We start from the raw sequence: 25,133 nt of genomic DNA on the forward strand, positions 1-25,133 counted from the left end.
TATAAAAAGTAATAATAAAATAATTATCGAAACCTCCTCTAAGAGAAAGGTGAGGAAAAAACAGACAAAAACAAAACAAACAAAAAAGACCCACGAACACCAAAACCAAAAAAAAAGTCACCAACTACAAAAATATTCTTGCGTGTAGAAATATACCTATCTATATCTATATGTCTGCTGTAGGGATCAACTTTCGTAGGAATATAGTCATACTGCAAAATACTTTCTGGACCAGGTGGCGTTGTGAGTGGTTCCGAGACTTATACCTGATTTATAGTTTATACTGTTACCATGGTAACCACCTTCCATGCCCAATGGCCATTTTGGAATTTCTGTCAAAGTTTGTCGCCTAAGAATTGTGTAACCTCGGTTCTTTTCCAGACAGCATTTGTGACCGACCATCCCACTCAGTGCAGGTGTCCAGGCTTCTTAATTATTTCCAGTCTGTTCCCAGGTTCTCCTGCAAACTGGCTACTGCAATCGGCTGTAGGGGGATAGGTGCTGAGTTTGCATGGTTGTTGGCGGGCTTGCGGTTTTATCTGCTGTAGCTGGCTCCCGTGGCTTCAGTAACTTTGCGGCTTTAGCAGCTAAAGCCGGGTCCGCGGCTTGAAGCTGGTTCCTGTGGTTGGAGCATTTGGGGGACATATTCTGAGTTTTATGCTTCAGAGTTTCCCTTTAGGATGGGTGGCCGCCAGTTCGCGGCACAGCCTGAACCGCCAGCCCCCTCCAACACCTAGGGGAAATTTGCCCGCCCTTTTGGGTAGTTCAAAATGCCTGTTTCCTGGGCAGGATCCCTTCCCTTCAATTGTCCAACAGTTTGCCCACCTCCCCATGGTTTTGAGTGGCTCTCTTTCAGATGCCTACCTCAGTTCAGGAAAAAGTATTTGTCAATTGGGTTTTGTCAGCATTTACAAGCTGCTGACCTCCGTAGGGGAGGGGCCTGATGGCCAGCATGGCCAAGCAGGGAAGAATCTCTATAACAGAGTCTGTGATTTTAAATTACCCCTCATATATAGCAATCCGCCAGTTTGCTGGGCGTCTCCAGCTGTCTGTCCACTCCAATAATCCACACACAAGGAAGGTCCAGACCACCTTTCCTCTCACCTGATGGCTGATGGAGAGGTGGGCTAAACGTCTGTCCTGTCTGCCCTCCATGTTTTGGTTTTTTGTTTGTTTTTCTCAAGCTTTCACCCTGAGTAGAGTACTGGGCAGTCACAGCTCACAGCAATGTCAAACTCTTGGGCTTAAGCGATTCTCTTGCCTCCGTCTCCTAAGTAGCTGGGACTACAGGTGGTCACCACAATGCCCGGCTATTTTTTGGTTGTAACTGTCATTGTTTGGCAGGCCCAGGCTGAATTCGAACGCACCAGCTCTGGTATATGTGGCTGGTGAACTATCCGCTGGAGTTACAGGCAAAAAGCCATGTTTTAGTTTTTTTTTTTTTTTTATTGTTGGGGATTCATTGAGGGTACAATAAGCCAGGTTACACTGACTGAAATTGTTAGGCAATGTCCCTCTTGCAATCATGTTTTTCCCCCATAAAGTGTGACACACACCAAAGCCTCACCCCCTCCCTCTGTCCCTCTTTCTGCTTTTCCTCTCACCCCATAACCTTAATTGTCCTCATATCAAAATTGAGTAAATAGCATTCATGCTTCTCCATTGTTGTGATAATTTACTGAGAATGATGTCTTCCACTTCCATCCAGGTTAATACGAAGGATGTAAAGTCTCCATTTTTTTTAATAGCTGAATAGTATTCCATGGTATATATATACGACAGGTTCTGAATCCATTCCTGGGTTGGTGGGCATTTAGGCTGTTACCACATTTTGGCGATTGTAAATTGAGCTGCAATAAACAGTTTAGTACAAGTGTCCTTATGATAAAAGGATTTCTTTCCTTCTGGGTAGATGCCCAGTAATGGGATTGCAGGATCAAATGGGAGGTCTAGCTTGAGTGCTTTGAGGTTTCTCCATACTTCCTCCCAGAAAAGTTGTACTAGCTTGCAGTCCCACCAGCAGTGTAAAAGTGTTCCCTTCTCTCCACATCCACGCCAGCATCTGCAGTTTTAAGATTTTGTGATGTGGGCCATTCTCACTGGGGTTAGATGATATCTCAGGGTTGTTTTGATTTGCATTTCTCTAATATATAGAGATAATGAACAATTTTTTCATGTGTTTGTTAGCCATTCGTCTGTCATCTTTAGAAAAGATTCTATTCATGTCTCTTGCCCATTGATATATGGGATTGTTGGCTTTTTTCACGTGGATTAATTTGAGTTCTCTGTAGATCCTAGTTATCAAGCTTTTGTCTGATTGAAAATATGCAAATATCCTTTCCCACTATGCAGGTTTTCTCTTTGGTTGTTGTCTCCTTGGCTGTGTAGAAGCTTTTCAGTTTAGTGAAGTCACATTTGTTTATTTTTGTTGTTGCAATTGCCATGGCAGTCTTCTTCATGAAGTCTTTCCCCAGGCCAATATCTTCCAGTGTTTTTCCTATGCTTTCTTTGAGGATTTTTATTGTTTCATGCCTTAAATTTAAGTCTTTTATCCATCTTGAATCAATTTTTGTGAGTGGGGAAATGTGTGGGTCCAGTTTCAGTCTTTTACATGTAGACATCCAGTTCTCCCAACACCATTTATTGAATAGGGAGTCTTTCCCCCAAGGTATGTTCTTGTTTGGTTCATCAAAGGTTAGGTGGTTGTAAGATGTTAGTTTCATTTCTTTGTTTTCAGTTCGATTACAAGCGTCTGTGTCTCTGTTTTTGTGCCAGTACCATGTTTTCTTGACCGCTATGGCTTTGTAGTACAGACTAAAATCTGGTACGCTGATTCCCCCAGATTTATTTTTATTACTAAGAACTGCCTTAGCAATATGAGTTTTTTTCCGGCTCCATACAAAACGCAGAATCATTTTCTCCAAATCTTGAAAGTACGATGTTGGTATTTTGATAGGAATGGTATTGAATAGGTAGATTGCTTTGGGAAGTATAGACATTTTAATAATGTTGATTCTTCCCAATCATGAGCATGGTATATTCTTCCATTTGTTAATATCCTCTGCTATTTCCTTTCTGCGGATTTCATAATTTTCTTTATAGAGGTCCTTCACCTCCTTTGTTATGTATATTCCAAGGTATTTCATTTTTTTGAAGCTATGGTGAAGTGCGTTGTGTCCTTAATTTGCTTCTCATCTTGACCTTTATTGGTGTATACAAAGGCTACTGACTTGTGGACATTGATTTTATATCCTGAAAGATTACTGTATTTTTTGATGACTTCTAGGAGTCTTGTGGTTGAGTCTTTGGGGTTTTCTAAGTATAAGAACAGGTCGTCAGCTAAGAGGGAGAGTTTGACCTCCTATGCTCCCATTTGGATTCCCTTTATTTCCTTGTCTTGCCTAATTGTATTGGCTAGAACTTCCAACACCATGTTGAATATTAAAGTTAACAGAGGACAACCTTGTTTGGTTGCAGTTATAAGAGGAAAAGCTTTGAGTTTTACTCCATTCAGTAAAATACTAGCTGTGGGTTTGTCATAGATAGCTTCAATCAGTTTTAGAAATGTGCCACCTATGCCTATACTCTTCAGTGTTCTAATTAGAAAAGGATGCTGGATTTTATCAAATGCTTTTTCTGCATCTATTGAGAGGATCATGTGATCTTTATTTTTGCCTCTGTTAATATGGTGGATAACGTTTATGGACTTGCGTATGTTAAACCAGCCTTGCATCCCTGGGATGAAGCCTACTTGATCATGATGGATGACTTTTTTGATGATAAGCTGTAATCTATTGGCTAGGATTTTGTTGTGAATTTTTGCATCTATATTCATGAGTGAGATTGGTCTGAAATTCTCCTTTTTGTTTGGGTCTTTTCCTGGTTTTGGTATCAGGGTGATGTTTGCTTCTTAGAATGTGTTGAGGAAGATTTATTCTTCCTCAATTTTTTGGAATAATTTCTGCAGTGCAGGAATAAGCTCTTCCTTGAAGGTTTGACAGAATTCTGGAGTGAAACCATCTGGATCATGGCATTTTTTCGTTGGAAGATTTTTTATTGTTTCATTGATCTCAGTGCTTGGAATTGGTCTGTTCAGGAGCTCTATTTCTTCCTGGCTAAATCTAGAGAGAGGGTGTGATTCCAAATATTTATCCATTTCCTTCACATTGTGAAATTTCTGGCAATAGTGTTTCTCGTAGTATTCAGAGATGATCTCTTGTATCTCTGTGGGATCAGTTGTTATTTCCCCTTTATCATATCTGATTGAGGTTACTACAGATTTTACTTTTCTATTTCTCGTTAGTCTGGTCAATGGTTTATCTATTTTATTTATGTTTTCAAAAAACCAACTCCTTGTTTCATTAATTTTCTGAATGATTCTTTTGTTTTCAATTTCATTGATCTCTGATTTGATTTTGTATATTTCTTTTCTTCTACTGAGTTTAGGCTTAGATTGTTCTGCTTTTTCCAAATGCATAAGATGGATTGTGAGATTGTTGATGCGGTCTGTATCTGTTTTTCGAATGTAGGCATCTAAAGCGATGAATTTTCCTGTCAAAACTGCTTTTGCAGTGTCCCGCAGGTTTTTTGTAGCTTTTGTCTTCATTGTTGTTATGCTCAAGGAAGTTAAAGATTTGCTTTTTTATTTCTCCCTGCACCCATCTGCTATTTTGCAGAAGATTGTTTAATTTCCATGCCTTTGTGCGGGGTCAAGCGTTTTTGTTAGAGTTGTGTTCCACCTTTAGTGCCTTATGGTCTGAGAAGATACAAGGTAAAATTTCAATTCTTTTGATTCTGTTGATATTTGTTTTGTGTCCCAGGATTCCCAGGATATGATTAGTTTTGGAGAATGTTCCATGGGGTGATGAGAAGAATGTATATTCTTTATCTTTGGGATGGAGGGTTGTATATGCATCTATCAAGCACAGTTGTTCTAGGGTCTCAATTAAATCTCTTATATCTTGTTTAATTTCTGTTTAGAGGATCTATCCAGCTCTGTAAGAGTATTGTTAAAGTCCCCTGTTATTATGGTATTATCAGATATCATATTGCTCAGACTGAGTAAGGTCTGTTTCAAGAATGTGGGAGCATTTAAATTGGGTGCATAAATATTTAGAATTGAAACACCTTCTGTTGTATTTTTCCCTTGACCAATATAAAGTGAACATCTTTGTCTTTTTTGCCTTTAGTTGCTTTAAATCCAAATGAATCTGGAAGTAAGATTGCAACTCCTCTTTTCTTCTTTATGCCATTTGCCTGAAAAATTGTCTTCCGTCCCTTGACCCAGAGTTTTAATTTGTGTTTTGAAACCAGGTGTGTTTCTTGCAGACAGCAAATGGATGGCTTGTGTTTTTTAATCCAGTCAGCCAATCTATGTCTCTTCAGTGGGGAATTCAAGCCATTAACATTTATTGAGATGGGGCGGAGCAAGATGGCAGCCGAGTAACAGCTTCCTTGCATCTGGGCACCGTGAGTCTGGGGAGATAGGACTCCAGGCATCTCTGGCTGGTGGGAACTACCTATCATCACTCCTATGAGGATACAGGGAGTCAGCGAGAGACTTCTGGACCCCAAGAGGAGGACTAAAACAGTGGAAAACCGGCAAGTGGTCGCGTGTGTTCAACCCGTCTAAACCCGCCCACAACTTCCACAGGCACAAGAACTTAAAGAGCAAGAGGAAGTGAAAGGAAAATTAGGGCAAGGAAACAGATAAAAGAAATCACTCATGAGGACGAATCAGCAGAAAACTCCAGGCAACATGAAGAACCAGTCCAGAACAACCCCGCCAAGGGACCATGAGGTAGCTACTGCAGAGGATTCCACCTATACAGAAATGTTAGGAATGACAGAAAGGGAATTTAGAATACACATGTTGAAAACAATGAAAGAAATGATGGAAACAATGAAGGAAACTGCTAATAAAGTGGAAAATAACCAAAAGGAAATCCAAAAACAGAATCAAATCAGAGATGAACGATATGAAGAATATAAAAAGGATATAGCAGAGCTGAAGGAAATGAAACAGTCAATCAGGGAACTTAAAGATGCAATGGAAAGTATCAGCAACAGGTTAGACCATGCAGAAGAAAGAATTTCAGAGGTAGAAGACAAAGTTTTTGAGATAACTCAGATAGTAAAAGAGGCAGAAAAGAAGAGAGAGAAAGCAGAACGTTCACTGTCAGAATTATGGGACTTTATGAAACGTTCCAACATACGAGTTATAGGAATTCCAGAAGGGGAAGAAGAATGCCCCAGAGGAATGGAAGCCATACTAGAGAATATTATAAAAGAAAATTTCCCAAACATCACCAAAGATTCTGACACACTGCTTTCAGAGGGATATCGGACCCCAGGTTGCCTCAACTCTAACCGAGCTTCTCCAAGACACATTGTGATGAACCTGTCCAAAGTCAAGACAAAAGAAAAGATTCTGCAAGCTGCCAGGAGTAAGCGCCAGTTGACCTACAGGGGCAAATCCATCAGAGTGACCTCAGACTTCTCTAATGAAACTTTCCAAGCAAGAAGACAATGGTCATCTACCTTTAATCTACTTAAACAGAACAATTTTCAGCCCAGAATTCTGTACCCTGCTAAGCTAAGCTTCAAAATTGATGGAGAAATCAAATCATTTACGGATATACAAACATTGAGGAAATTCACCACAACAAGACCAGCTCTACAGGGAATACTTCAACCTGTTCTGCACACTGACCACCACAACGGATCAGCAGCAAAGTAAGAACTCAGAAATCAAAGGACAGAACCTAACCTCCACACTGATGCAAAAGATAAAACTAAGCAATGGACTCTCACCAAATAAGACGAATAGAATACTACCACACTTATCAATTATCTCCATAAATGTTAATGGCTTGAATTCCCCACTGAAGAGACATAGATTGGCTGACTGGATTAAAAAACACAAGCCATCCATTTGCTGTCTGCAAGAAACACACCTGGCTGCAAAAGACAAATTAAAGCTCCGAGTCAAGGGTTGGAAGACAATTTTTCAGGCAAATGGAATTCAGAAGAAAAGAGGAGTTGCAATCTTATTTTCAGATACATGTGGATTTAAAGCAACTAAAGTCAAAAAAGACAAAGATGGTCACTTTATATTGGTCAAGGGAAAACTACAACAAGAAGACATTTCAATTCTAAATATCTATGCACCAAATTTAAATGCTCCCAGATTCTTGAAACAGACCTTACTCAGTCTGAGCAATATGATATCTGATAATACCATCATAACAGGGGACTTTAACACACCTCTTACAGACCTGGACAGATCCTCTAAACAGAAATTAAACAAAGATATAAGAGATTTAAATGAGACCCTAGAACAATTATGCTTGATAGACGCATATAGAACACTCCACCCCAAAGATAAAGAATATACATTCTTCTCATCACCCCATGGAACATTCTCCAAAATTGATCATATCCTGGGACACAAAACAAATATCAGCAGAATCAAAAGAATTGAAATTTTACCTTGTATCTTTTCAGACCATAAGGCACTAAAGGTGGAACTCAACTCTAACAAAAATGCTCGACCCCATCCAAAGGCATGGAAATTAAACAATCTTCTGTTGAATAACAGATGGGTGCAGGAAGAAATCAAACAGGAAATCACTAACTTCCTTAAGCATAACAACAATGAAGACACAAGCTACCAAAACCTGTGGGATACTGCAAAAGCAGTTTTGAGAGGAAAATTCATCGCTTTAGATGCCTACATTCGAAAAACAGACAGAGAGCACATCAACAATCTCACAAGAGACCTTATGGAATTGGAAAAAGAAGAACAATCTAAGCCTAAACTCAGTAGAAGAAAAGAAATCTCCAAAATCAAATCAGAGATCAATGAAATTGAAAACAAAAGAATCATTCAGAAAATTAATGAAACAAGGAGTTGGTTTTTTGAAAAAATAAATAAAATAGATAAACCATTGGCCAGACTAACTAGAAATAGAAAAGTAAAATCTCTAGTAACCTCAATCAGAAATGATAAAGGGGAAATAACAACTGATCCCACAGAGATACAAGTGATCATCTCTGAATACTACCAGAAACTGTATGCCCAGAAATTTGACAATGTGAAGGAAATGGATCAATATTTGGAATCACACCCTCTCCCTAGACTTGGCCAGGAAGAAATAGACCTCCTGAACAGACCAATTTCAAGCACTGAGATCAAAGAAACAATAAAAAAGCTTCCAACTAAAAAATGCCCTGGTCCAGATGGCTTCACTCCAGAATTCTATCAAACCTTCAAGGAAGAGCTTATTCCTGTACTGCAGAAATTATTCCAAAAAAGTGAGGAAGAAGGAATCTTCCCCAACACATTCTATGAAGCAAACATCACCCTGATACCAAAACCAGGAAAAGACCCAAACAAAAAGGAGAATTTCAGACCAATCTCACTCATGAATATAGATGGAAAAATTCTCAACAAAATCCTAGCCAATAGATTACAGCTTATCATCAAAAAAGTCATTCATCATGATCAAGCAGGCTTCATCCCAGGGATGCAAGGCTGGTTCAACATACGCAAGTCCATAAACGTTATCCACCATATTAACAGAGGCAAAAATAAAGATCACATGATCCTCTCAATAGATGCAGAAAAAGCATTTGATAAAATCCAGCATCCTTTTCTAATTAGAACACTGAAGAGTATAGGCATAGGTGGCACATTTCTAAAACTGATTGAAGCTATCTATGACAAACCCACAGCCAATATTTTACTGAATGGAGTAAAACTGAAAGCTTTTCCTCTTAGAACTGGAACCAGACAAGGTTGTCCTCTGTCACCTTTACTATTCAACATAGTGCTGGAAGTTCTAGCCAATACAATTAGGCAAGACAAGGAAATAAAGGGAATCCAAATGGGAGCAGAGGAGGTCAAACTCTCCCTCTTTGCTGACGACATGATCTTATACTTAGAGAACCCCAAAGACTCAAGCACAAGACTCCTAGAAGTCATCAAAAAATACAGTAATGTTTCAGGATATAAAATCAATGTCCACAAGTCAGTAGCCTTTGTATACACCAATAACAGTCAAGAGGAGAAGCTAATTAAGGACACAACTCCCTTCACCATAGTTTCAAAGAAAATGAAATACCTAGGAATATACCTAACGAAGGAGGTGAAGGACCTCTATAAAGAAAACTATGAACTCCTCAGAAAGGAAATAGCAGAGGATATTAACAAATGGAAGAACATACCATGCTCATGGATGGGAAGAATCAACATTGTTAAAATGTCTATACTTCCCAAAGCAATCTACCTATTCAATGCCATTCCTATCAAAGTACCTACATCGTACTTTCAAGATTTGGAAAAAATGATTCTGCGTTTTGTATGGAACCGGAAAAAACCCCGTATAGCTAAGTCAGTTCTTAGTAACAAAAATAAAGCTGGGGGCATCAGCATACCAGATTTTAGTCCTTACTACAAAGCCATAGTGCTCAAGACAGCATGGTACTGGCACAAAAACAGAGACATAGACACTTGGAATCGAATTGAACACCAAGAAATGAAACTAACATCTTACAACCACCTAATCTTCGATAAACCAAACAAGAACTTACCTTGGGGGAAAGACTCCCTATTCAATAAATGGTGTTGGGAGAATTGGATGTCTGCGTGTAAAAGACTGAAACTGGACCCACACCTTTCCCCACTCACAAAAATTGATTCAAGATGGATAAAGGACTTAAATTTAAGGCACGAAACAATAAAAATCCTCAAAGAAAGCATAGGAAAAACACTGGAAGATATTGGCCTGGGGGAAGACTTCATGAAGAAGACTGCCATGGCAATTGCAACAACAACAAAAATAAACAAATGGGACTTCATTAAACTGAAAAGCTTCTGTACAGCTAAGGTGACGATAACCAAAGCAAAGAGACAACCTACACAATGGGAAAGGATATTTGCATATTTTCAATCAGACAAAAGCTTGATAACCAGGATCTATAGAGAACTCAAATTAATCCACATGAAAAAAGCCAACAATCCCTTATATCAATGGGCAAGAGACATGAATAGAACTTTCTCTAAAGACGACAGACGAATGGCTAACAAACACATGAAAAAATGTTCGTCATCTCTATATATTAGAGAAATGCAAATCAAAACATCCCTGAGATATCATCTAACCCCAGAGAGAATGGCCCACATCACAAAATCTCAAAACTGCAGATGCTGGCGTGGATGTGGAGAGAAGGGAACACTTTTACACTGCTGGTGGGACTGCAAACTAGTACAACCTTTCTGGAAGGAAGTATGGAGAAACCTCAAAGCACTCAACCTAGACCTCCCATTCGATCCTGCAATCCCATTACTGGGCATCTACCCAGAAGGAAAAAAATCCTTTTATCATAAGGACACTTGTACTAGACTGTTTATTGCAGGTCAATTTACAATCGCCAAAATGTGGAAACAGCCTAAATGCCCACCAACCCAGGAATGGATTAACAAGCTGTGGTATATGTATACCATGGAATACTATTCAGCCATTAAAAAAAATGGAGACTTTACATCCTTCGTATTAACCTGGATGGAAGTGGAAGACATTATTCTTAGTAAAGCATCACAAGAATGGAGAAGCATGAATCCTATGTACTCAATCTTGATATGAGGACAATTAATGACAATTAAGGTTATGGGGGGGGGAAGCAGAAAGAGAGAGGGAGGGTGTGGGGTGGGGCCTTAGTGTGTGTCACACTTTATGGGGGCAAGACATGATTGCAAGAGGGACTTTACCTAACAATTGCAATCAGTGTCACTGGCTTATTGTACCCTCAATGAATCCCCAACAATAAAAAAAAAAAAAAAAAAACACTCCACCCTCAGTAAAGATAACCAGCTCATTGAGGGAGATGTCCGAGCAACTCAGCCTCAGGAGAGAAGTGAGGTCACAGAAGAAGTGGGAGATGGTGCTGTCAGCACAGAAGGACAGTTGGACCAACAGAAGTGTGTGCAGCAGGGCGTGGGCACAAGAGAAACACCAGGACCCAGCTACTAATGAGACACACAGCTATTCCCTCATAATGATGATATAGTGCAAGGGCTGGCAGATGGCCACATACCTGTCATATGCCATCACTGCAAGAAGGAAATTGTCAAGACAGCCAAAGAGTATGAAAAAATAAACCTGAGAAATGCACCCTGCATAGGGGATGGATTGGTCCTGGGTTTGCATAGTAATTAACATCTCTGGGACAGTGACAGATGAAAAGGAGACATCAGTGAGGGCCAAGTGGCTGAGGAAGAAGTACATGGGGGTGTGGAGGCGAGCGTCTAGCCGGATGAGCAGGATGATGAGCAGGTTCCCCAGCACCGTGGTCAGGTACATGCCCAGGAACAGGAGGAAGAACACGCCCCGCTGCTCTGGCCGGATGGGGAGCCCCAGGAGGAGGAATTCGGACACGCTGCTCTGGTTCTCAGGCCTCATGCTGCCCTTACCTCTGTTGGGAATTGGGGGAAGTGGGAAATGTCAGCAAGCACAGCTATAACATTACAGAAACGTCTTTCTAGTACAAAAAAAAAAAAACATTTATTGAGATAATTGATAAGTGTGGTAGTATTCTATTCATCTTATTTTGTGAGAGTCCATTGGTTAGTTTTATTTTTTGCTCTATTCATCTTATTTTGTGAGAGTCCATTGGTTAGTTTTATTTTTTGCATCAGTGTGGAGGTTAGATTCTTTCCTTTGATTTCTGAGTTCTTACTTTGCTGCTGATCCATTGTGGTGGTCATTGTGCAGAACAGGTTGAAGTATTCCTTGTAGAGCTCGTCTTGTTGTGGCGAATTTTCTCAATGTTTGTATATCCGTAAATGATTTGATTTGTCCATCAATTTTGAAGCTTAGCTTAGCAGGGTACAGAATTCTGGGCTGGAAATTGTTCTGTTTAAGTAGATTAAAGGTAGATGACCATTGTATTCTTGCTGGGAAAGTTTCATTAGAAAAGTCTGTGGTCACTCTGATAGATTTGCCCCTTTAGGTCAACTGGCGCTTACTCCTGGGAGCTTGCAGAATCTTTTCTCTTTTCTTGACTTTGGACAGGTTCATCAAAATGTGTCTTGGAGAAGCTCGGTTAGAGTTGAGGTGACCTGTGGTCCGATATCCCTCTGAAAGCAGTGTGTCAGAATCTTTGGTGATATTTGCAAAATTTTCCTTTATAATATTCTCTAGTATGGCTTCCATTCCTCTGGGGCATTCTTCTTTCCCTTCTGGAATTCCTATAACTCATATGTTGGAACGTTTCATAAAGTCCCATAATTCTGATAGTGAACGTTCTGCTTTCTCTCTCTTCTTTTCTGCCTCTCTTACTATCTGAGTTATCTCAAGAACTTTGTCTTCTACCTCTGAAATTCTTTCTTCTGCATGGTCTAACCTTTTGCTGATACTTTCCATTGCATCTTTAAGTTTTCTAATTGACTGTTTCAATTCCTTCAGCTCTTCTATAGCCTTTTTATATTCCTCATATCATTCATCTCTTATTTGATTCTGTTTTTGGATTTCCTTTTGGTTATTTTCCACTTTTTTAGCAGTTTCCTTCATTGTTTCCATCATTTCTTTCATTGTTTTCATTATGTGTATTCTAAATTCCCTTTCTGTCTTTCCTAACATTTCTTTATAGGTGGAATTCTCTGCAGTAGCTACCTCATGGTCCCTTGGCGGGGTTGTTCTGGACTGGTTCTTCATGTTGCCTGGAGTTTTCTGCTGATTCTTCCTCATGAGTGATTTATTTTATCTGTTTCCTTGCCTTAATTTTTTTTTCACTTTCTCTTGCTCTTTAAGTTCTCATGCCTGTGGACTAAGCATTAGATGAGTCCATTTGGTACAGGACCAGAAGGGTGAGAAGGTTGAAGAGCAAGAAAGGGATGAAAGAAAGGAGGACCGAGTGAAAAGAAAAAAAATAGAAAAAGGAGAAGGGATGGGTAAAAGGAATATTGACAAAAGGAAGAGAGGTACAGAAATAGGGTGACAGAGCAATATAGGTGTACAGTAGGGTACTTTGACACAACCTTAAAAATAAAAACAGCTTCTGGTGGTGCCCAGTTGGGTGGTGCCCTTGAGATCAGCAGCTCTTTGCTAACCTGATCAGAGACAGTACCCCTCCTCCACCAAGTAGAAAGGAAAGACAAAAATGCTATAAATCAAAAAAAAAACAAGCAAGCAGAAAACTTTATTGGATAAAATTGGGTGAAAAACCAAATAATAGCATTAGAAACAGTAGCAAAAATGAAGTTCTAGTTATTAAAAAAGGAAGCAATTTGAAATTATAATTAAACTAGAAAAATTGAGAAAGAGAAAGATCTGTACGGAAAAGGTTGAAATTAAAAAAGAAAACAACATTAAAATAAACAAAAAAACAACCAAACCAGTAAAACAAACAAACAAAAAAAACAAAACACAACCAAAAACAAAGCTGTTTGTATACGTTGTTGAATATTGTCTGGGCAACACGTGGTCTTCTCATGTATGAGATGTTAATCACAGTTCTGATACGACTGGAGGCTGCTGATTTCTCAAACCCCAGCAGGTAGACACCCTAAATCTCTCTTCCGCCCACTTAAAAGGCACTTTGGAATTGTAAACTTGCTGAGCAGAAGCCTTCCCAGGAAAGAGCTTGTCACTGGAATCACTGCTGAAGTGGCTATCCACTTACCCAGTGTCCCAAAACCGGTCTCACTCTGCCCCTGAGGGTTAGGCCTGCAAGGCGGCTCAGACCCCACCCTTAGGTTACTCGGTTGCTGGGTTACCCGCTCCCATCTGATTCTAGCTCTGCGACCCTGAGGGCGGAGCTTGCCGAGGCAGATCTCTCACAATGGCTCCCTGTGGTCGACAGCCAAACACTATTAGCTCCGTCTGGCTGAGTGGCTCAGACTGGGGTCCTAGACAACGGCCAAAGTTCTCCGCACTCCCGCTGAGGCTCTCCCCATGGCAGCTCAACTGAGTGCCAAGTCCAAAGACACCAAAACAGTTAACAGGTAAGGCCTTTCCGGTTTGCAGTCTCGTTGCTACTGAACTTACAGTTGTGGGCAGATTTAGACCGATTGAACACACGCTACCACTTGTTGGTTTTCCTCTGTTTTAGTCCTCCTCTTGGGGTCCAGAAGTCTCTCACTGACTCTCTGTATCCTCACAAGGGTGATTTTAGGCGTATCCCACCAGCCAGAGATGCCTGGAGTCCTATCTCCCCGGACTCACGGTGCCCAGATGCAAGGAAGCTGTTATTCGGCCGTCATCTTGCTCTCCTCTCCTCCATGTTTTAGTTTTTTAATTAAAGTCCTGGAAGTGGTTTTTAGTTTGATGGCATATGATCTTTTTAGTCATTAGAAATTTGTGTTTAACAGAACCTGTTAACTTTTATCATTTGTTTTTTTCAAGGATAAACTTTGGACTTAGTCAGTTTCAAAAAATCATTTTGTTTTTTTTTGAGACGGAGTCTCATTCTGTTCCCTTGGTAAAATACCATGGTGGCATAGCTCACAGCAAATTCAAACTCTTGGGCTTAAGCAATTTTCTTGCCTCAGCCTCCCAAGCAGCTGGGACTACGTGTTCCTGCCACAACACCCAATCTTTTTTTATTGCAGCTGTCATTGTTGTTTAGCTGGCCCCATCTGGGTTTGAACCTGCCACCCTCAATGTCTATGGCTTGTGCCGTAACCACTGTGCTATGAGCACCAAACCTACAAAAAACTATTTGAGATGAATCAAAACATTATTATTTATTGCATACACTAAAACAGACTGATATTTCATAATATTAGAACATACGTATATATACAAACTTAATTCATGGAAAATTAGCACCATTTCATATCTGTCAATACTTCTTACATATTTGTAACACACTGAATAAGCCTAATATGTCTTTTTCAGACCTTTAGTGGTCTTAATATTTCAAAAAGACTGAGTTTAGAGTTTTGATTTTGAAAGTTTTGTCAAATATCAAAGGCTTAAAACAGTCGTTCAAACTAGATCACAAGTAAGAGTCTATCTTATTTAATGGTGAAAGGTGTGGGTCCAGTTTCAATCTTCTATGGCTGGCAAGGTTTACCCGGCACCATTTGTTAAATAGGGAATCTATTCCCCACTGAATATTTTTAATTGGCTTGTCAAAAATCAAATAACGGTAAGTAGCTGGATTCATCTCTTGGTTCTCTATTCCGTTCCAGACATCTACTTCTCTGTTTTTGTGCCAATACCATGCTGTTTTGATCACTGGATTTATAGTACAGTCTCAGGTCTGGTAGCATGTTTCCTCCTGCTGTGTTTTTATTGGTGAGTAGTGTTTTGGCTGTTCGATGTTTTTTCTGATTCCATATAAAACGAAGTATAATTTTTTCCAAAATCTTTAAAATATGACAATGAAGCTTTAATATAAATTGCATTAAAATTATATATTGCTTTTGGTAGTATAGACATTTTAACTGTGTTGATTCTTCCCAGCCATGAGCATGGTATGTTTTCCATTTGTTGACATCTTCAGCTATTTCTTTTCTTAAAGTTTCATAATTCTCTTTGCAGAGAGCTTTCACATCCTTTGTTAGGTATACTCCCAAATATTCTTCTTTGGCACTACTGTGAAAGGAATAGAATCCTTGACTGTTTTTTCGGCTTGGTTATTGTTGGTATATATAAAGGCTACTAATGGTTGTTGATTTTGTAACCTGAGACATTGCTGTATTCCTTGATCACTTCTAAAAGTTTTGTAGTAGAATCCCTAGTGTTTTCCAGATATATGATCATATCATCTGCAAAGAATGAAAGTTTGATCTCTTCTGAACCTATGTGGATAACCTTGATCGCCTTTTCTTACCTAATAGCAATGGCTAAAACTTCCATTACAATGTTAAAGAGCAATGGAGACAATGGGCAATCTTGCCTGGTTCCTGATCTAAGTGGAAATGTTTTCAGTTTAATTCCATTCAATACGATATTGGCTCTGGGTTTGCTGTAGATGGCCTCTATTAGTTTAAGAAATTTCCCTTCCATACCGATTTTCTTAAGTGTTCTTATCATGAAGAGATGCTGGATATTATCAAAAGCTTTTTCTGCATCAATTCAAAGAATCATATGGTCTTTATTTTTTAGTTTGTTTATGTGCTGAATTACATTTATAGATTTACATATATTGAACCAGCCTTGAGACCCTGGGATAAATCTCACTTGGTCATGGTGTATAATTTTTTGATGTGTTGTTGGATTCTGTTCGTTAGGATCTTATTGGGTATTTTTGCATCCATATTCATTAGTGATATTGGTCTATAATTTTCCTTTCTTGTTGGGTCTTTCCCTGGTTTGGGGATCAAGGTGATGTTTGCTTCATAGAATGTGTTGGGTAATATTCCTTCTTTTTCTATATTTTGGAAGAGGTTTAGTAATATAGGTACTAGTTCTTCCTTAAAGGTTTGGCAGAATTCTGACGTAAGGCCATCTGGTCCTGGGCTTTTCTTTTTAGGAAGATTTTGTATAGTTGATGCTATTTCAGAACTTGATATAGGCCTGTTAAAAATTTCCACTTCGTCCTGGCTAAGTCTTGGTAGGTGGCGTACTTCCAAGTATTGGTCGAGTTCTTTTAGATGTTCGTACTTCTGAGAGTAGAGTTTCTTGTAGTACTCGTTAAAAATTTTTTGAATTTCTGAGGGTCTGTTTTTATTTCATCATTACCATTTCTGATTGATGAAATCAGAGATTTTACTCTTTTTTTTCCTGGTTAGGTTAGCCAAAGGTTTATCTGTTTTATTGATCTTTTCAAAAAACCAACTTTTGGATTTATTCATCTGTTGTATAATTCTTATGTTTTCAATTTTATTTAATTCTTCTCTGATTTTGGTTATTTCTTTTCTTCTGCTGGGTTTGGGGGTGATGTGTCCTTTCTTATCCAGTTGCTTGAGATTTCCCATTAACTTATTAACTTCCTTTCTTTTTGTTTTTTGAAGGAAGGCTTGAAGTGCTATAAATTTTCCTATTAGGAATGCCTTTGCAGTATCCCAGAGGTTCTGGTAGTTTGTGTCTTGATTGTCGTTTAGTTCCAAAAATTTGGTGATTTCCTTCTTAATCTCGTCTATAACCCATCCATCCTACAGCAAAGGGTTGTTTAGCTTCCAAGTTTTTGTATGGGTATGCAGGTTCCTGTTGTTATTGAGATCAACTTTTATTCTATGATGGTCTGAGAAGATGCAAGGAAAAATTTCTATTTTTTTAAATTTGCTGTGGTTAGATTGTGGCCTAGGATGTGGTCAATTTTGGAGTATGTTCCATGGGTTAATGAGAAGAATGTGTATTCAGTTTTGTTGGGATGAAATGTTCTGTAGATGTCCAGATGTTGAACAGTTAAGTTTAAATCTAAAATTCCTTTGCTTAGGTTCTTTTTGGAGGATCTATCCAGCACAGCTAAAGGGGTGTTAAAATCTGAAACTTGAATGGAACTGGAGGAAATCAAGTTGCTCATGTCTGTTAGAGTTTCTCTTATGAATTGAGGTGCATTCTGGTTGGGTGCCTAAATTTTAATAATTGAAATCTCCTCATATTGAGTATTACCTTTAACAAATATGAAGTGTCCATCTTTTTTTTTATTTCGGTTGGTTTAAAGACTATTGCATCTGCAAATAGGATAGCAACGCCTGCTTTTTTCTTCTTTCCATTTGCCTGGAGTATAGATGACCATCCCTTCACCTTGAGTCTATATTTGTCTTTTAATGTAAGATGTGATTCTTGTATGCAGCAGATATCTGGCTTGAGTTTTTGTATCCAGTCAGCCAATCTGTGCCTCTTTAGAAGACAATTTAAACCATTCACATTAACTGAGAATATTGATAAGCCTTTTGAGAGTCCAGTTTGTGACTGTGGAAGTTGGAATTTGATCAAAATTTTTGGGGTGGGTTTACTTTTGTGGGAGAATTATGCTTGTCTTAATGGAGGAGAGGTCTGAGAATGTACTGGAGAGCTGGTTTAGTTATGGCAAATTTCTTCAACATGTGAATGTCATTGAAGTATTTAATTTCTCCATCATTAATGAAACTCAGTTTAGCTGGGTATAGGAACCTGGGTTGAATGTTATTTTGTTTCAGGAGATTAAAAATCGATGACCATCCTCTTCTAGTTTGAAAGGTTTCAGCAGGGAGATCTGCAGTTATTCTAATATTCTTGCCCTTGTAGGTAATGGTTTTCTTTCTTCTGGCTGCTTTCAGAATTTTCTCCTTCATATTAACTTCAGTGAAATTGATTATGATGTGTCTGGGGGATGTCTTATTTGGGTTGAGTGTTGCGGGATTTCTGAAATTGTCTGCTATCTGAATTTCTGAATCTCCTGGCATGTCTAGAAACTCTCCTTTATATAATCTCATGGAGAAGAGACTCTGTGCTTTGTGAAGCCACTTCATTGCTTTCAGGGATCCCTATAAAACTAATAATTGATTTTCTTCTAATTATCCCACAGCTCTCTGAGACAGTGATCTGTTTTTGCCCTCCATTTCTCTTTCTCTTTGAGAGTTTGGGAGCATTCGAAAGCTTGTCTTCAATGTCAGAATCCTTTCTTCTGCTTTCTCCATTCTGTTACTGAGGGATTCTACTGTGTTTCTCAGATCTTTGAGGGCTGCAACTTCTTGTCTTAATGTGTCAAAATCTTTGGTCATTTGGTCTTTGAATTCATTGAACTCTTGAGATATCTTTTGGGTTACTGCTTGGAATTCTAATTTGATCTTATTTGCTATCCAGATTCTGAATTCGATTTCTGACATCTCAGCTATTTGTTTGTGCATGGGATCTTGTGCTGTGTCTGCCCCATTGATCCTTGAGGGAGTTGATCTACTCTGATTATTCATATTACCAGAGCTTTTCTGTTGGTTTTGCTTCATGATTGTTTTTTACCATTGCCTCTGGCCATCCTCAGGGTTGGGTAGGTGTTTCTCCAAGATGAGACTCCAGTGGGATCACTCTATTATTGCTAGATCTTTGTAGGGAGTGACCCTGTGTAGTTCCTCTGGGGCTGCCCCGGCCAGGGAGTTTTGTTTGTGGAAGCAGCTCCATAGTGTGACACACCCAGATCCAGCAACAGGCAGGAGGTTGTCCGCATGGTTCTCAGAGTACCTGGCACCCAGTAACTTTGGCACAGAGAGCCCAAGGCTCCAGCACGCTCTGGCCAGGAGAAGGGCTCTGTGCAGAGGCAGGTAGGGCTGCAGAGGGCACATGGCTACCAGAGTCCCTGGCCAGACGAGCGGGTTTTTGTGGATGCAGGGAGGTTACAGGAGGGAGGATGCAGGGTTGCGTGGATCCCGCAGTTTCTGGTCAGTGCATGTGGAGTCCCGGCGGGTGCTGGTCGCCAGTTGGGTGTCGTGGTGCAACTCTTATGGACATCTGGGCAGCGCCAAGCCCAGAATTTTGAGGTTGCTATGAGCTGTGATGCAACCACACTCTACCCATGTCAACAGCCCAAGGCTCCAGTGTGTCAAAACTTGTCTCACTCTGCCCCTGAGGGTAAAAGCTGTAAAGCAGCTCAGTCCTCGCCTTTTGGCTGCTCAGTCACTAGGTTACTAGCTCCCAACCTATCCTTGCTCTGCGACACTGAGGGCGGAGGTTGCTGGGCAGTTCTCTCACAATGGCTCCCTGCGTCCCACAGCCATACACTGTTAGCTCCGTCTGGATCAGTGACGCAGTCTGGGGCCCTAGACAATGTCCAAAGTTCTCCACACTTCTGCTCAAGCTCTCCCCAAAGCAGTTCAACTGAGGGCCAAGTCCAAAAACACCGAAACAGTTTACAGATAAGATCTTTCCAGTTTGCAGTCTCACTGCTTGTACTTACGGCTCCGGCAGGATTTGATCGATCAAACACACACAACCACTTGCCAGTTTTCTGCTGTATTTGTCTTCCTCTTGGGGTCCAGAAGTCACTTGCTGACTCCCTTTATCCTCAAAGGGATGAATATAGGCAGATCCCACCAGCCGGAGATGCGTGGAGTCTTATCTCCCCAGACTCACCATGTCCTGTTGCAGGGAAGCTGTTACTCAGCTGCTATCTTGGATTGTTCCCCACACTTTTTTTTTTTTTTGATGATTTAAATATCCTGTTTCTATCTTTAAAATTTTTGATGTTATATGTTTCTTATTTGGGTTTCTTTTTGTTGTTTCTAGTTAAAGTAGATTGAGATAACTTAATATTTATACAGTTTTCTCCCTTAACTTTAGAATTTTCTCAGACATTTCTTCAGGTAATCTTCCTGCTTATTTTCCTGTCTTCCATCATTAAACTATTACAGTTTAAACAGTAAATAGTTTAGCATGTGTGATGATAATAAGTCTCTTAATCTCTCTTCACTTTTTTTCATTATTTTCTTTTTGCTTTCTTGCCTAATAATTACTTTTTTTTTTTTTGAGTCTCAGCATGGTGCCCTCAGTAGACTGTCATGGCATCACAGATCACAGCAACCTCCAACAATTCTTGGGCTTAAAGTGATTTTATTTTTCAGCCTCACAAATAACTGGGACTATGGGCGCCCTCCACAATACCCAGCCATTTTTTTTATTTTTATTTTTTTGTAGTTGTCAATGTTGTTTTATCAGGCACAGGCTGGGTTTGAACCCAGCACCTCCAGTGTATGTGGCTGGTGCCCTGACCACTGAGAGATGGGCACCAAGCCTTGCCTAATAATTTCAAATGAACTATTAGCAAGTTTTCAGAATTGTTTTTCCTGCCACATTAAGTCTGCTGTGGACCCTTTCTAGTGAAATTTTAAAAATCATTAGTTCATTTTTCAGCTCCATAATTTGTTGGGTTTTTATTAATTTTAATCTGTTTATATATAACTTTACTTTCTTTGTACATTGTTTTTCTTCTTTTATTTAGTTGTCAGCATTGTCAGTGAGATAATAGAACATCTGTAAGACAGTTATTTCATCTTTTTTTTACATTTTTATTTATTTATGCGTACTTATTTATTTGAGATAGGGCCTCACCTTGTTGCCCTCCATAAAGTGCTGTGGTGTCACAACTCACAGCAACCTCAAACTTTTGCACTTAAGCTATTCTCTTGCCTCAGCCTCTCTACTATCTGAGACTACAGGCAACGACCACATTGAGTAGCTAAGGACACGCATTAAAATTATTTCATAAATCTTCACTTTAGGACATTTTAATACTTTTGACATTCATTGTACTATCTTGCTTGGTTTCTCTGATTTATTTTCATTTATGATAATATTGTGATCACTGACAAATAGCTTCCTGGCTAGGCTCCTGTAGCTCAGCATCTAGGATGCCAACCACATACACCACAGCTAGTGTGTTCAATCCCAGCCTGGGCCTGCCAAACAACAATGACAATTATAAGAAAAAGTAGCCAAGCATGGTGATTGGTGCCTGTAGTCTCAACTACTTGAGTGGCTGAGGCAAGAGAATCACTTAAGCCCAAGACTATGAGGCTCCTATGAGCTGTGAAGTCATGGCACTCTACCGAGGGCAAACATAGTTACACTCTGTCTCAAAATTTTAAAAAAGGCAAGAAAAAGAAAAACAGCTTCCCATTTCCTCCTCCAAAGGAGGCTTTGTTCACAGGAAATTTAGCACCATTCAGTCCTTCCCCCAGCCACTCTGGGCACTTCTCCAAATTGTTGACAAGATAAGCCTTTTGTGCAGTCCTCTGTATATTTTCCCACTAAAAAGATTTGTGTATTTCTTGTTAAAATACCTTCATGTTTCTCCTCCATGATAAATGTTATATGTTTGCAGTGTCTGTTACTGCCATAGTTATACTTTATTTTCAATTGATTTAGGATGTCATTTAAATTATGTCTGCATTTTTTTCAGCACCACCTATTGATGGAAGGAAGAACAAGTCTTTTGAAATCCCAAGAGAAATCCAAGACTTTGGGTATATGTTTGGATTATGTTTTCAGCCAGATGTTTCTGAAGAGAAGAGATTTAAAATTGAAGAGCATATTTATGAATGTCATCCATTTGATGACTCCTTCATTAAAATTTTGTTATTCTTCCACCAACAACCATTACATTCACATGCCAAAATCCATAACTGGAATCAGGATGGTAAGATGTTTATCCAATAATCATTGCTTGATCATTATCAGGGATTAAATAATTGTGGAAACATTACATATTTAGGAACATTTTGATAATTCTTTTTACAAAATATGATACTAAATAATTACCTAGGTGATTATATTAATGAGAGAAATTACCAATGCAATTGAACTTGAAAAGACCCTGGATGCTATATTGACTCATTCTTTATAATATGCCTAAAAGTTCAATATCCAGAGATCCTGTACAAATGTAAGAAATGTGAGAAAGTCTTTTGACAAACAACTTTGTCATCAATGTTTGAAGCTTACAAACAACTTTGTCATCAATCATTGAAGCTTATCATGTGTGGTGATACCCATAACTGAGAGTGTGTATTTCTACCTGTACATCGAATATGTGGAAGCTTTTCCCCAGTCAGGAAATTCATAATGTAATGAAGTCATGCAGATAGAATACATGCAAAAATGCCTCAGTCTTCCAAGCTAAGAAATTAAATAGTTGATAGTGAAGAAAACTCCTACAAGTGTAAAGAATGTGGCAAAGATTTTAATATTTTTTTTTAAACTTTAGAGAAAGAATATCAGAGGACACATAGTGGAGAGAAACCCTACAAATGTAAAGAATGTGGTAAAGCCTTTAAATGGGACTCAACACTTACAAAACATCAGAGAACTCATGCTGGAGAGAAACCCTACAAATGTGAAGAATGTGCCAAATCCTTGAACAAGTTCTCAGCTTTTAAAGCACATCATACTGGAGAGAAACCTTACCAATGTGAAGAATGTGGCAAAGCTTTTTTTTTTTTTATTTCCCTAGAGACAGTCTCACTTTGTCACCCTTGGTAGAGTTCTATGGCATCACCACTAACAGTGACCTCCAACTCTTGGGCTCAGGTGATTCTCTTGCCTCAGCCTCCCAGTAGCTGGGACTAAAGGCAGCCGCCACAATGCCTGGGCATTTTTTGTTACAGTTTAGTTGAGGTCGGGTTTGAACCTGACACCCTCAGTATGTGGAGTTGGCACTCTACTCACTGAGCCAGGTGCTGCTTTTAACTGGTGTTCAGGTTTTACAGCACATAAGAGAATTCATAGTGGAGAGAAACATTACAAATTTGAGGAATGTGACAAAGCCTTTCACTGGTGCTCAGATCTTACAACACATAAGAGAATTAATACTGGAGAGAAACCTTACAAATGTAAGAAATGTGGCAAAGCCTTTAAGCAGTGCTCAAAACTTAAACAATATCAGGGAATTCACACTGGGGAGAAACCCTACACATGTGAGGAATGTGGCAAAGCCTTTAAATGCTTCTCATATCTTACAGCACACAAGAGAATTCATGGTGGAGGGAAACCATATAAATGTGAATAACTTGACAAAGCCTTTAACCAGTCCTCACATCTTACAGCACAGAATTCGTACAGGAGAGAACCCTTACAAATGTCAGGAATGTGACAAAGCTTTTAACTAGTGCACAGTTTTTGCAGCATATAAGAGAATTCATACTGGAGAGAAGCGTTACAAATGTATGGAATGTGGCAAAGCCTTTAAATCATGTTCAGATCATACAACACACAGGAGAATACATAGTGGGGGAAAACCCTACAAATATGAAGAATTTGACAAAGTTTTTAACTGGTGCTTGCATCTTATAGCTCACAAGAGAAGTCATACTGAAGAGAGAACCTTCAAATGTGAAAAATGTGACAAAGCCTTTAAGCAGTGCTTGAAACTTAAATGACATCAGAGAACTCACACTGGATAGAAACCTTACAAACGTGAAGATTGTGGTAAAGCCTTTAAATAGGGCTCAATACTTATAATGAAAATTGATATTGGAGAGAAATCCTACTAATGGGGAGAATGCAGCAAAGCCTTTAACCAGTACTCAGTTGTTTCTATGCATCAAAGAAATTCATTCTGGATAGAAACTCTACAAATGTCAAGAATTTGGCAAAGCCTTTAGCCAGTACCCAATCTTTTGCAGGCATCAAAGAATTCATTCTGGAATAAAACACTACAAATGTCAAGAATGTGGTGAAGTCTTTAATCAGTATTCAATCCTTTCTGGACATAAAAGAATTCATGTTGGAGAGAAACTCTACAATTGTAAAGAATGTGGCAAAGACTTTAACAATTGGTAAAAACCTTACACATCAGAGAATTCACACTGCACAGAATTTCTATAAATGTGATGTATGTGGGGAGGCCTTTAACTCTTACTTTAGTTTTATAAACATCAGAAGATTCATACTGAATAGAAACAATACTAATATGCAGAATTTTGCAAAACATTTTATATCTGATTCACATCAAAAAATCCTTAATATTGAGGAGAAACCCAAAAAATTTGAGGAATGTAGCAAAATATTTAACTGTCTTTCAAGGCTTATTCAACATCAGAAATTGTGTATCACAAAGAAACCATAAGTCTGTAAAGACTGTCAGCATATTCTTAAAGTTCAGGCCTTAGACAATTATCAGGAAATTTATATGGAAGAGAAACTATAAAATGTAAAACTATCTGAACATTTATACTACAGAAACCCTAAAGATATAATACAAGTGAAAAGAGTTTTATCCCAAATACACAACTTGGACATCATTAGGGAGTTCGTACAAAGACAAACATTTAACAGGTACAATAAATGTGCACAAGTATTTAATTAAAACTGAACTCTAAGTGCCTCTGAGGATTCACACAATAACTAAAGGATGTTTTCAGACTTTACATTAACTTAAATTAGTTACTGTTGAGAAAAATGTGAAGGCCAAATAATTTCATGTTATTTTTCAAAAGGACTATAACTTTTATGTTTTGCCATGTATAATTATTAGTATATTCATGGATGCTTTGCACTGAAAATATTTAAAATTATTCAAAAGTGGGCAGGTCAGTAGGTCACACCTGTAATCTTAGCACTGTGGGAGGTGGAGGTGGGTGGATTGCTTGACCTTATGAATTCTAGACCAGCCTGAGCAAAAGAGTGGGACCCTCATCTACTAAATTAAAAAATTCTGAACATTCTGACAGGTGCCTGTAGTCCCAGCTACTTGGAAGGCTTCAGAAAGAG

The 25,133-nt window shown here is 38.9% G+C and overlaps 1 pseudogene; it reads right to left on the reverse strand.

Moving 5' to 3' along the window:
- Positions 1 to 471: 471 nt before the first annotated feature.
- On the reverse strand, positions 472 to 11,462 carry LOC128572502 (olfactory receptor 1J4-like; annotated as a pseudogene).
- Between the last annotated feature and the right edge of the window lie 13,671 nt (positions 11,463 to 25,133).

The sequence above is a fragment of the Nycticebus coucang genome, chromosome 20, assembly GCF_027406575.1.
Source record: "Nycticebus coucang isolate mNycCou1 chromosome 20, mNycCou1.pri, whole genome shotgun sequence".
NCBI classification, from domain to species: Eukaryota; Metazoa; Chordata; class Mammalia; order Primates; family Lorisidae; genus Nycticebus; species Nycticebus coucang.